A 14,191-nucleotide genomic window follows, 5' to 3' on the forward strand; every position below is an offset into this window, starting at 1 on the left:
ATTGAGCCACGGATTGAGCCACGAACAGATTCACTCTGAAAACTTAGAAACTTCTGACTCTAATTCCTACCCCAATTCCAAAAAGATGGATCACTCTCCGAAAGACAATAGCGCAAAGAAAAGGCAAGATAAAAAGAAAAGAAGATTAAGGAGACATAATAAATTTATTGATGAAGATACCACTGATCAAGGAAGTAACATCGATCGGATTGATCATCGCCATAGGAATCCACCTACACAAGGTACATCAACGTCCGATCCAAAATACAACTCGCTAAGAGATACTAATATAACTGAACATAAAACATCCCATGAGATGGGAGGTCAAATTGAACCTTCCCTGGGTGATGTATTTAATTCAATTATGAAATTCCAAGAAGTTGTGAAACTTGATAATAAGAAACTTCAAGGAGCAATCAATAAGGTGGGGCAAACTTGTCTAGAAATATCAGATAGAATGGAATCGGTCGAGCTACGGACAGAGAACCTCGAAAAGGATGTATCCGTTCTTCAAAAACAGGGAAAAGAGCACGAAGGAATTGTGCGAGACCTGATGATGAAAGTGGAGGACCAGGAAAACAGGGCCCGGAGGAATAACTTACGTCTATTGGGAATACCGGAGGGAGTAGAGGGGAATGACTCTAGGGGCTATACGATATCCCTCTTTAAAGAATCTTTTCCGGAGCTCACCACTTGGGACTGGGACAAAGAAATCCAGCGGGCCCATCGCTTTCCGCTAACCCTCAACAAACGATCGCATTCTTCAGAGAAATACCCAAGAGCAATGCTGGTGTATTTTGGCAACTTTCTTCTACGTGAAGCCATTTTTGACCTCGCACGCCCAACCCATAAAAGAGAACACAAAGGGTATACGTTTTTTAGTAGACCCGATTTTGCCCACGCGACTGTGGAAAGAAGATGGCGACTGCGGCAACTCTTTGCTCCTTTTGAACAGCTGGGAGCCACTGTATTTCTACAGAATCCTGCCAGACTGAAAATTATATATAACGGAGTCACCAGAAGTTTTACCAGTGAACTTCAAGCGCAAATCTATCTCGAAGAGATTACAAAAAACAGAGACGGCAAAGAAAAACCTAAAAAAGGAGGGGGAAGAACTCCCGAAAAATAAGCCGTAAATAAATACATATCAACAAGGCAATAGCGGCATAAGGAAAAAGACATTTTGAGAAAGCGGGAGGGAGGGCGGTATCTTAGGCAACATAGACAGATGTTATGTGTATGTACAATGAATCTAAGAAAATATAACGACTAAATAACAAACTTCCTCCCATTCCCATAGCAACAGGGGTTAGGACGCGGAGACACCAGCTGCCGATGACACACACGATGCCCACAACCTGGTTCCAAGGGAACCAGGTAGTCTCACTAGATGGTGGGGGGGTGGGGGGTGTAGGGACAGGGGGGGGTCCAGAGGGGTGTCAGGGGGAGAGGGAAGGGTGGGGACAGGGACTGGAACTTTCACAAGGGGCACAAGATGTATACAGGGGGAGATGGGAATGGAGGCTAAGGAGGAAAGGCTGTGTTCAGGGCTCGCATTTGATCTATCTGGTAAACCTGAAAGATATGGATGACTAAATTAAAAATACTTTCATTGAATATATGCGGCCTGAATGATATTAAGAAAAGGCAGAAAGTGGCAGAAGGGTTTAGGCTATCTGCTGCAGATATCATATGTCTCCAGGAGACTCACATTGAGGGGTCACAGCAATACCTATTGAAAACACTTGGATATAGACTCATCTCTGCTACATCTCAGGGGTCACGCACAAAAGGGGTAGCCATTTTGGCAAAAGGAGGGGGGATCCAATTCTCGCGTTCAATCGCGGATAAATTCGGGCGATATGTGATAACCGAGTGCTGTTATAATAAAGGGAAAAGCAAATTGACATTATGCACTGTTTATGGCAATATTAGTGATGATCAGGAAGTGCTGAACAAAATCTCGAACGAACTGGTACATTGGCCCCTCCCTGTTATTGTCTATGGAGATCTTAACATTCATCTACCTGGTGATTGGCTATCTGACCAAGGCTTTGGTTATCACGGTAGGAAAAGAAAAGTATATCAATCTCTGAAAGATTTGTGTGTACTCCATGGATTAATAGATGGGTGGTCAGAGACACACTCGGGAGATCCTGGATATACTTATTATTCTCACCCTCACTCTAGGCTCCTAAGACTGGATTACATGCTTATGTCATGTACTTTAAAATCAATTTGCCAAATAAAAAAACTCCTGAGAATTCTCTCGGATCACAACCCACTAGAACTTACCATCACAGTGGGGGCTGATAGACCCACAGTTACTAGTTGGACGTTTGAAAGAGCGTTACTGAATAACGAAGAATATTGCATGCATATGAGGAACTGGATTCCGGCCTTTTTGGAGGATAATCTGGGGTCCACCTCAATAGAAACTGTTTGGGATACTATGAAGGCATGTGTCAGGGGTGAAACTATGCGATTTTCATTCCGACGTAACAATATAGAAAGACAAAAAATGATGTCTTTGGAACAAAATTTGCGGAAAGCGGAAGAAGGTTTGATCAAGGCAGTACAGGATGGCGAGGTGACAGACAGGGAGGTGAACAAGGTGGCAATTGCTAAAAACTATATATCGGAAATTTTAATTGAGAAAGCAGTCGTGAGAGCAACTACCCTTAGGGAGACTATATATGAATTGAGTGAGAAAGTGGGTCACCATTTGGCGGTTAGAACCCGGGAAGAGACATCAAGTACTCTAATTAAAGCAATTAATGATCCTGCGCTTGGCTTGAAGGCGAATCCGGCAGAAATTAGAAAAGCCTTCCAAGTATTTTATCAGAAGTTGTACTATGAGGATGAGAATGAATGTGAGGATCCCATGAGTTATATAGATCCATCAGTGACAGAGGGCTTGGGATTAGAAGATCAGGAGATCCTAGATAGCGCATTATGTTGGGAAGAAATCTTATTATCTATGAATTCTTTAGCCACTGGGAAAGCCGCAGGCCTGGATGGGATTCCAACTGAATTCTATATTAAATTTGCACTACAGCTCAAGTCTATCATGACTGAACTATTTCAAAACATCTTTCAAGGAGGGAACCCACCGAAATCCTGGTCACTTGCCAAAATATTAGTTTTCCCCAAGAAAAACAAAGACCCCCATGAAATGGGGTCGTACCGACCAATTACATTGATTAATGGGGACTCCAAAGTATATTCTAAATTATTAGCATCACGGCTAGCACCTCGGATCCATAATATAGTGTCTGAAAGACAACACGGGTTTATACCAGGTAGATCTACGACTGACCATGTGCAAAGAGCTATATCCCTTTTTGACTACACGGGAACGACAGGAGACCCTATGGCGCTAATACTGCTTGACGCAGAGAAAGCGTTTGATAGGGTCTCCTGGAAGTTCCTGTGGGCCGCCATGCTAAACTGTGGCATAGGTAAGAAATATATTACAGCGATCCAACAGCTATATGTTAATCCCTGTGCCAGGGTACTGATCAATGGGGAGTTATCCAACAATTTTAAAATCAACAAGGGGACACGGCAGGGGTGCCCCTGCTCGCCCCTCCTTTTTGCCATTTATATTGATGGGTTCATACACAGGCTCGAAAAAAACATGTTAATTTCCTCTATATGTGTGCGTGGTCTAAAAACAAAATGCTTAGCGTACGCTGACGATATCGCCATTGTCACAGGGGATCCTACAAATGCTAGGATTTGGATTGAAAACGAGGCACAGAACTTCGGTAGAGTTTCGGGGTACAAGCTAAACTCCAGTAAGACACAGATCGTGCTTAACACTAAGATTGTGATGAGAGATCCGAGAGTAACTGATAAGGCGACATACCTGGGTGTCAGCATTGGTGCTGATGTTGGGAACATTGTAAATAATAATCTGGAGCCACTTATGTTACACACTAAGAGAGAACTGTCACGTCTAGATAACTTGCATCTATCCATTGGAGGTAGAACTAATTTAGTGAAGATGTTTTTTTTTCCTAAGTTTTTGTATTTTTTTAGGGCAATATGTTTAGAATTCCCACCACATGTATTTAGGAATATAGATTCAATGTTTTCACGGGTTTTATGGGGTTATAGCAAGCCACGGAGAGCACTCAAATGGATTACATTACCTAGAGAGCGTGGGGGGTGGGCTTTACCTAACTTTATGCTTTATTACTGGGTTTCGGTTATGAATTACAGCATAAGGTTACTAAACTCTAACCCAGATGATCTGAGTATTCCCACACCGCAAGAACTTATCCTGGGGAATGGGAGCACAGGCTGTCTTTGGCGACACGTTAATGATGATCACCTTAAAAAAGTGAAATTCAAAACCATCAATAGTGTTGTTAAAGTCTGGGGGAAGGTTAAAAAACTACTTGGTCTTGGCCGATTTTCACATTACACACCGGTATTTCAGAATACAGATCTCCCAGAAATATTTCATGACTCCTATGTACGGAGCTGGTGTGCATTAGGGATAGAGCAACTCGGTTGTTTCTTTTCTACTCAGGGAATTAAATCATTTGATGAATTAAAAAAAGACTATAATATCCCCAACAGGGATTTTTTAAAATATCTTCAGGTGAGAGACTTCCTACTAAAAAAAGGGGGTGGTCGTATTAAATTTCAAGTATGCCAAATCATAGAAAATATACGTAGCAACACGGCCCCAAGAATTGGTGAGATCTATGAAAGTTTTAATGCCCTACTCCCAGATGATATGGACAAACATGGGGTGGCATGGCAAACTAAACTAGAAGTTCCACCCAATATTCCCCTTATGGCATATGATTTGTCACTTACTTACTTAATGTCCATAAAACTACAGGCGCAGTTTTATAAAACATATTTTTCATTATATTATACACCGCATAAAATTGCTAAATGGGGGACTGGTAAAGGCACTACTTGCCCACGAGGTGCGCTCCCCGCTGCAGACAGTGTTCATATGTTCGCCACATGTAATATCCTAACAAACGTTATAAATGAAATATCAGGGTTTCTTTCGGACGTTATCCATGCTAGGGTTAACATAACAATTGAAGAGATTATGCTCGGAATTTCTAATAAAGAACGTCCTAGACAAGCTCAAGGGCTGATTTTCGTGGCAATGGCTATCTTTCGACTATGTGTCGCATCTGCCTGGCTCGAGCCCACTCCACCATCCTTTCCTCAATGGAAGGCTAGATTACTCGCGACATGTAGTCTCGAGGCCGCCATTTATAAACAAAAGGGGCGTAATATTCGGAAGAGAGGCATGAAAATTTGGGCACCTCTGCTAGATTGGATTCAGGCATACTGAATACAAGAATTGAAAAAACCTTAGTTAAATGCTAAATTCTATAATCACCAAATAACGCAACACAACCTTTTTGATAATACTAATTGTGTCTCATTAAATCATTACAGAAGGAAATGTATGATTAAGAGTGTATTGAGCTTTGATGCTAACATATATTTTTAATTTATTTATTTATTTTTCTGTTCTCCTTTATTCCTTCCTTAATGAAATTATATGTGTGTACTGCAATACCCATGTATGTAACTATAGAAGTACCTGTCCTCATGGGGGGTGGGGGAGTGGGAACCAGGGGCATAAATAATATGTTGTAGAAACTTGAATAAAAATTGGGGGAAAAAAAAATCCCCACCCACATTGGCCTCAAGCAGGGATGTGTATTGGCCCCTACCCTTTTCAACATCTTTACCGCGGACCTCGACAAGAGCATTTCGGAGATACAAAGTGACCCACCAAAGTTAGCCCAACACAAAATAAGGAGTATGCAGTATGCCGACGACATCGTCCTTTGCAGCCAGACCCCCTGGGTCTTCAACGCGCCATAATAAGGTTGCACAAATACATCTGCATGCATGGGTTGCAATTCAACTACAAAAAAACGAAAGTGGTATGCTTTGCGTCACAGCCAGGGCAGCAAACATTCAGATGGCACATTGCGGGAAACAGCATAGAGCAAAGCCCCTCTTATAAGTACCTGGGAGTGCTGGTCGATTCAAGATGGTCATTAAGAGAACACACCCTGTACAGAAAAGCCCAGGCAAACAAATTGCGGTTCGCCCTAAACATACTAAAAACAAAATTAAAGTGCCCATCCAATGTATACCTGCTGAAGGTGATCGCTGCAGAATATTTACCCTCGCTCACGTACGGCTCTGACTTATATAGAGGCAAAGATGCAAACTGTCAGCGCTGTTCAAATACATTTATCAGATTCCGACGTTCGCATCACAGGCACAGGTACGCCTTGAATTCGGGTTACTAAATCAGCACCAAGCCAGACAAGCCACCATATTAAAAACGTGCTGGAAATTAAGAGCAGCCCAAGAGGACACGCTGATGGGTCACTGTTGGTCCAAAATAAATAATCAAACAAAAGGAAAAAAGGCATGGAAAATAACACTGGAAGAAGCATTGAAAAACCTCGATATGCAAGAAACGTGGAATACCAATCATGGCCTTCAAAAAAGCAGCCAACGGTGCGGCAAAACACAAATCCTGGATTGTAGACAAAGCCGCACTTGTTAAGAAAAAACACGGCTGGATGGTCTTGGCCACGTACGAGAGATGCGTCCCGCAACCGTATTTAGTCAACTATATAACACCGTCTACTCAACAAATGCTTTTACGATTACGGCTGGGAACCTATACTTCAAAAGACCAGATCCCGGCATGGAGGCAAACATGGCCAACATCATTGTGCAGACTTTGTGGTCTTTCTGAAGAAACCCTGATTCACATTTTGTACATTTGTCCATCTCTGAGTAACTTGAGACGGTATTATCTCCTTCAAATATTTCGCCTTTTCCAAATCAGAACATGTCGGCCGGCAGTCATGTTAGTACTGAACAGCCAACAGCTGCAGATAGCCTGCAGAGCCACCAGATTCTTCCAAAAAGCAAGCCTCCTATTGTCGAAAAATGAAAAAGAGGTGATCAATGGGATAAAACCCAAAGCCTAAGGGCAACAAAAGACTTCGAATTTAGACAACGAAAAATAGACTTTGTTATTCTTAAAGGGACATCACAGACTGCAGATTTTTTTTATCGATTTTATGGAATATGTTCTCTTGAAATTCTTTTTGTAAAGGTTTTAATTAACCACACACAATAAATATTTACTTTACTAGACTCTCTTTTACAATCAACATCTTGTAGTGTTTTAGATGTTTACACTTTGGTGACGAGTTGGCCACAGTCTAGAATCTATGGGGCAGATTTACAAGCCCCTTGCGGCACTTTTGCGTCACTTTTCCCATGTTAAAAGTGACACAAAAGTGGTGCAAGGGGCATGTAAATCTACCCCTATGTGTGTACTGAGCAGTGTCATGCTGACTAAGCCAGGAGACAGAGTTGTAGAGCTTTGTTGATGCCGAGCGGAAGACCAGCTGTTTTGGAGCAGAAGATCAGCTGATCAGGCCAGTAGCGGCAAAATTAACCTAGGCGTAAAGTGCTTTGAGAGTGAAAATCAACTGAATGAACATTTTACTTCAGAGCAAGAACCTGTGAAATATACTGTGGGATCACTTGAACTCTAACATGAGGCCTGTTAACCCCCATGACTGGAATATGTGAGAAGTTGGCCTGGTATATGCTGTCCACTAATTAAAATGGGCACCCTGTACTAGTCCAAACTACCCTTATTGATGATTAGGTCAAAGATAACCTTTATGAAAGCTATCCTAGTGGTAGCTATGGAGAGCAGCCTTCAGGCTAAGTCTTGAAGGAATGTAAAGCAGGTTGTTTTACCAGATTGTAACCTCCTGAATAACAAAATGAAAGAACCACACAAGAGATATATAAAATATATGTATGTATTACTAAACACTCTCTACTAACCTCTATAAGAGGTTAGAGCACATGGCACACAATACTTTATCAATAGAACAACAGTAAATAGCACAATAAACAGTTTGCTCCAGGGGCGACTGAACCCTATACTAAAAAAATAGTATAACAGCAAAGACCTAACTAGACACCGTGCCTAGAGCACGTAGAATCGCTGGGACCCCAAGGAACCACCCAAAGTAGTGACACATGGGGTCCACGGAGGGCGGCAGCAGCGTGTGAACACAGACTCGAGTTCCGTACAACTCTATTGGAAAGTCAAGGTTGGAAAACGCGCGGAGATATCCCTTCGGGGCTGATTCAGGCGCGTTATAAGAATATAAATAAATAAAATAAATAAAATTATAGTTTAAGGACACTTCGGAGAGGACTTAAAGCAAACCCTTTGGAACATAGAAGGTTCTAAGGCCAGCACCCTGGTGAGTACCGAGATACCTGTGTTACCTATCCCAGAGGAGCCGGGTGCATAGGGGTCAAGTGGTGTCGGAAACCTTCATCGTTTTCAATCGTGTGACTCAAAAAAGTGCTGCTGCTGGGAAGATGAAAAGTGTCCGGTGGAATAAAGCCTGGATTCGAGGTGAAAAGAGAACCTGAAAGCAGAGGGGACAGAGCCTGGGTCACTTCTGGGGGACCAGGGGCTCAGTAGACGAATGCCCACCAACGTCGGTTGCTTCAGGTGAGATGACGGGATGCTTGACTCTGCAGCCACGGGTACCAGGGGATGTCGATGATGACCAAAGTCCAAAGGTGAACTGTCCCTTGAAGGATGTCGAGTGCTGATGGGTCAGTGTCCGGATTGAACACCAACAAGCCATGGCTAATGCAGCCCACATGGGCAAAGGAAACCAGTCACTGTGAGGACCAGCAAGGTCCTGGAGACTCTCCAAGCTATGGGAAGTCAGGGCACATCTGGAGCAACTAGGAAAGCTCAATAGAAATCAAAGTTACCTTCCTTGGGACCCACAGGCCAAACAACCAGGGATCGCAAAGGGATCTCAAGCTGAATCATGAAATACCAGCCCACGGAACACTCGTGGAGTGTACGCCGGAAATCTTCAGTGCAATTACTGCTCGGGGTTAGACCTACACGTAGTCCAAACTGGAACCAGTTTGAGCTGGACTATGCACAGGGACACCAAATGTGCCCCCAGTGCAGACCTTCGGGCACTTTCAAAGTGCACCCACCCAGCCCCAATACACTAAAGCTGTCTGGGAGGTGGTCACACCTCCCTGTGACAGGAAACCTATTGTCAAGCCTTCCCCTGCTCGAGCTCAGCTCAGCAGCAGGAGGGCAGACTTGTGTCTGTGGCTGGCATCATTCATTTTGTGCTGCCCCGGTCGAGAAAGCTGGTACCTGGTAAACCGGTGCCCCACATTAGTGATTCTACAAGGGAGGAATCATACCTCCACCCCAGTTACTGGTGTGGAGGTATGAATCCTAGGTGTTTGACACCAAACACAACATGTTTCTAAGCAGCCGTTTTAAAGTTAGCATTTACATCGAGGTTATAATGCACTTATTTGGCTGCATCACAGACAACCCCAGAGAATAGATTCCGAAGGCTGCAGAGGAGCTCTGCTCATGCAGGGGCACCCTCTCACACAAAACCCAGCACCCTGCCTTCAGGATTGATAAGGCCTGCAATAGGGGTGACTGATAGGTTCATATGTGTAGTGATTTAGAATAGATATAGAGAACCTATATCTAAGTGAGGGGTGCATACACCAACTTTACACAGGCTGCAGTAGCAGACCTGTGGTGTCAGTTTTAATGGTCTCTCAGGGGTGGCATATACATGCTCCAGCCCCCGAGAGGCCTCTGGAGTGCCTATGCCCTGGGTACATAGTGTACCATATGCTATAGACTGATAAGGGTACCTCAGTATCCAATCTGGAGTGTACCTAAAGTACATACAATCAATTTAGAGGAGAAAGCAGCTAGGCTGGGGTCCTGGATAGCCAGTCTAAGTCAAAAACAGTGAGATATCAGCAAAAAGTGGGGGTAAACATAAGAAGTAGATCCTACTCTCCTACAGAATACCCTTGCGAGCGCCTGCATTTACCATCAAAGGATCAGTGAGTTCTCTTAACAATGCGCAGTTTTCTTTGCTGCGTGGCCCCATTGGAATCCTGCATGGTCAGTGCACTCAAGAGAACCCCAGCAGGTGGGCACGTCAATCTTGAGCTTTAGTCTCTTGGTGCGATAAGATACGCCACATGTGACATAGTGTGTGGATGCAGACTTTTTTCATCTTACATGTTGACGGACAATTTGATTTGGGGAGCGTCCTGAACAGACATCCATGACACGCACACTTATAAACGGCATGCCACAAAAATGGAGCCATGTTTAATGATTTTTTTTCAGCGTCTCACGTACTTTGATACGTACAAATTAAACTAAATTAAAGAAACAGAAACGCTGTTCTCCTGCACATACTCAAAGGTTATGGATGTTACAAAGTTTAGCTCTCATTTAAAGAAATGAAATTAAAGGAACAGAAACACTATTCTCGTGCACGGAGCCTCAAGGTTACGGCGGTTGCACAGTACAGCACACTACAGTTGAAACCGCATGTTATGGTCTGTGACACGCATGCACGGAATATAACTAATCTGCATGTATGTATACATTAACAGACTCAGCATTTATCATGCATTTATGTAGTGTGATACACACACTAAATCCTCAGGATTTAGTCTCCATTGGAGCATCTGCGAGGCAAAATGCAAAAGGTAATTTTGCACATTCCTACTGAAGGTTGTGATTTATGTTTAATGATATGCACTTTAGGGTTGTAACCATTGTTAAGCACCCAGAGCAATAATTATATAGCTGGTGTCATATTTCATCCAATGGTATGTACACATGTTGTACAAATCATAGTCAAAAGTGTTGAATCTGTTTTATTCAATGCAATGATTAATGGTTGCATTCATTGTTGTTTTAGGTGAAATAGTCAGATGTAAGTGCTGCAGTAAGGTTTTATTGAAATGTATTTGTCAAGATACCATTATGCAGACTGTTAGTGCGACTTCTCCATTTCACCAGACACCGAGTGACCCACCCATTCCATTGAGAAATTGGTACATAGCATTTACTAAGTATCTTGGTGTGACTGGAAGCAACAGGTATTGTCTCAAGAGGATAAGATATTTTTAGAACATAAGGCTTTGAGGGACAATCTATTTATAAACACTCATCATCATATGAATTAGTTGAGCACAAAGAAGAGATTGACAAATATCATTTGGCTGTGAGAAAATTAGAAAAGCAATTTGATGTACAACCTACCTTGATTGTGTACAGACATAAATTCTTTACTAGGGAACAACATAAAGGCGAATCAATTGATTACTATGTGGCAACTTTGCGTATGTTTGCAGTAGATAATGTGTTTGAGAATTTCACTTCTTTGCTCATCCAAGATCAGATAATAGCATGTTGTTAGGACAAGAAGGTCCAAGAACAGTTGTTGACTCTGAAAAATCCGACACTTGCAGAAACCCTAGATATCGTAAAAATCATACAATTATCTCAGAATTCATGTTAAGAATTAACACGAAATGAGCACAATGGAGTTGCTGTTGTAAAATAGAATCGGAGTTCAAAACAAAATGGGGAGAATAAGAAGGAAGTTGAGGATGGTTTTTTTGTCAAAAGAACATCTGTTTTCAGGTGTGGGTATCCTAATCATGTGTCATATGGTCACCTTTGTTCTGCCAAGAATGTAAAGTGTAGAACAGGTATTGAACCTTTTGGTAAATTCAAGAGCAAGGATGACAATGATCACTGATTAATTATTTAATCAAACGTGGGGTGATTGAAAATTGCTCCCACAGACAGAAACCCAGAAACATATGCCTTGAGAATGCTTGATCTGGTGGGATATTTTGATTGCCATATCAATTTAAAGCCAAAGTGATCTTTGGAAATGTTTATGTATCAAAAAAGGCTTGAACATATTTAGGATGGTACCATCAGCATTTATTTGGCATGATTCTAAGGCAAGGAAAAAAGGTTCAAGTGTCATTGGTTACAGATAGAGGGCAAGTACTCATTGAGTAAGTTCCCATTGAGCAGGATCCAAAAAACAATTGGACAGGAATGTATAAGGCGGCAATCAGTGACAGATTAGGGAGGGTCAAGGGGTTCAAACAAAAAGTCACAGTAAAAAATGGAGTCCCCCCTGTCAAAGACAAATTAAGAAACATGCCCTTTAGTGTTCGGGGTGATCTGGCAGAGGTACTCAGGAAATTGTGTGCAGATGGGGTAATTGAATCTATTGATTCATCTTTATGTTTGTACCCTTCAGTGATAGCGAGGAAGAAAAGTGGTAAATTAAGGGTTTGTGTTGATCTGAGGTGCCTAAACAAGACGATAAGCGCAAATGCTCATCTGTTTCCTCGAATAGATGTTATTTGGCAGGGGCCAAAGTGTTTAATTTAATCGACTTGGTGTCTTCTTATCATCAAGTTGAACTAGATGGGTTCTCTAAACAGCCAACTGCTTTTATATCACTGGCATGCTTGCTTCAATTCAGAAGGATGCCCTTTGGATTGGAATCTGTTGCTTTAGTTTTACAACGAGTGTTGGAAAATGTACTTCATGGAGTCAAAGGAGTGGTGACGTTCCAGGATGATATCCTGGTTGTAGAGGAAGACCGCAGAGTCACGATGACCTCATGCATGTGGTATGGAGAGGTTAGAGTAGTTTGGAAACATTGTCAATGTTAAAAAATTTAGGTTTGTAAAATGTATCTTTAATCTTTAGGCCATGTTTTCTCAGAAAAAGGATTAGAACCTAGACCAGATTTGGTGGAAGCAATTACAAAAACCTCTAGGCCCAAAAGAAAGAAAAGGCTGCATCATTTTTAGGATTATGTGAGTTCTGTGCTAAGTTCTTAAAACATTTTTGGGCAAAAACTGTAAATTTGAGGAAGCGTCTCAAAAAGAAAAAAAGGGTTTCTTTGGAGTAAAATATGTTGAGATGAGTTTATGTCACTAAAAGATGACATAGTATCTGCTGAGGTATTACCGCCATTTGATCCCACGAGGGAATATATTATTATTATGGAAGCAAGTAATAAAATAATATAGTTTTTGTCATAGAAAAAGAACTGTTGGCGTGTTGCTGGGCAGTTGAATGTTTCAAATGTTCCATATGGGGGTTGAAATGTACTCTAAAAATGGATCACAAGTCATTGGTGAACCTACTTGGTGTAAGACTGTGGCGCAGCCACTCCCCTGAAGATCAGGTTGTCTGCAGGAGCGATTAACTTTCCTCTCTCCTCCTTGAACACCTCTTGGCACTACTGAACTCACTAAAGGAGTCCCAGTAGATGTCCCAAAAGGGAAGGGGTATGGGGGAGAAAAAGAGAGTACACTGCTACTCTACACATCCTGGTCCAGCCCAGCATTCTCGAGGCAATCTGTTTGCAGAAAGGGGTCGCTCTCTTCAGGACTTGCGTTTCTCTATAAAATAAGGGATGCAACAGATGAGTATGGAGACACTTCTGACCACCCTGGCGCACTCAACACAGAACATTCATAATAAGCAAGTTATGTTAATCAATTGGTTCGTAAGAGGAGCTGAGATACTCTCTTAGCCCTTGTCTGTAGGTTACAAGAGCATAACATCCAAATAATAGTTTTCTGAAAACAATGCTGCCAAAGGAGTTACTAGCTATGATTATGTGTCATATACAGCCAGGTAAAAACATAGTAACTGGACACATTGGGGCAGATTTACAAGAAATTCTGAAGCATCTGTTGGGGCAAAAGTCACGCATTGCTGGAGTTTTGTCGCAAGCATGACGCAACTCCAGGAATGCATTTTGTGGCCTATTCCCACTACACTGCGTCACTCTTTAGTGGCGTCCTAAAAGTGACGCAGTGAAATCTTGTAGATTTCACTGCGTCACTTTTATGAGGCTTTCCTGCGTAGGAAGGCCCCTCTGCATACATTATACCTGACGTAGGTATAATGTGAAGCAGGGCTTTACAATGTGACGCATCTCTCTAGATGCGTCACGTTGTAAATAGGGCACATTGTTTGCGCCGCCGTTGCATCACAAAAAGTAACGCAATGGTGGTGCAAAGATGTGCAAGGGGCTTGTAAATCTGCCCCTTAGTATCCTTTGCACAAAACACCCCAAAACAAATATTCACATCTAGGAACAAGCCCAAAGGGCTACATAGGCCAGTGTCCTTACAATATAGTAATCAGAGGGATAACAGGATGCTTTCATGCGCAAAGCGCAGTATCAAATTCACAACATTCGTCTTAATAGCAAGT

The sequence above is a fragment of the Lissotriton helveticus genome, chromosome 5_1 (assembly GCF_964261635.1).
Source record: "Lissotriton helveticus chromosome 5_1, aLisHel1.1, whole genome shotgun sequence".
Taxonomy (NCBI): Eukaryota; Metazoa; Chordata; class Amphibia; order Caudata; family Salamandridae; genus Lissotriton; species Lissotriton helveticus.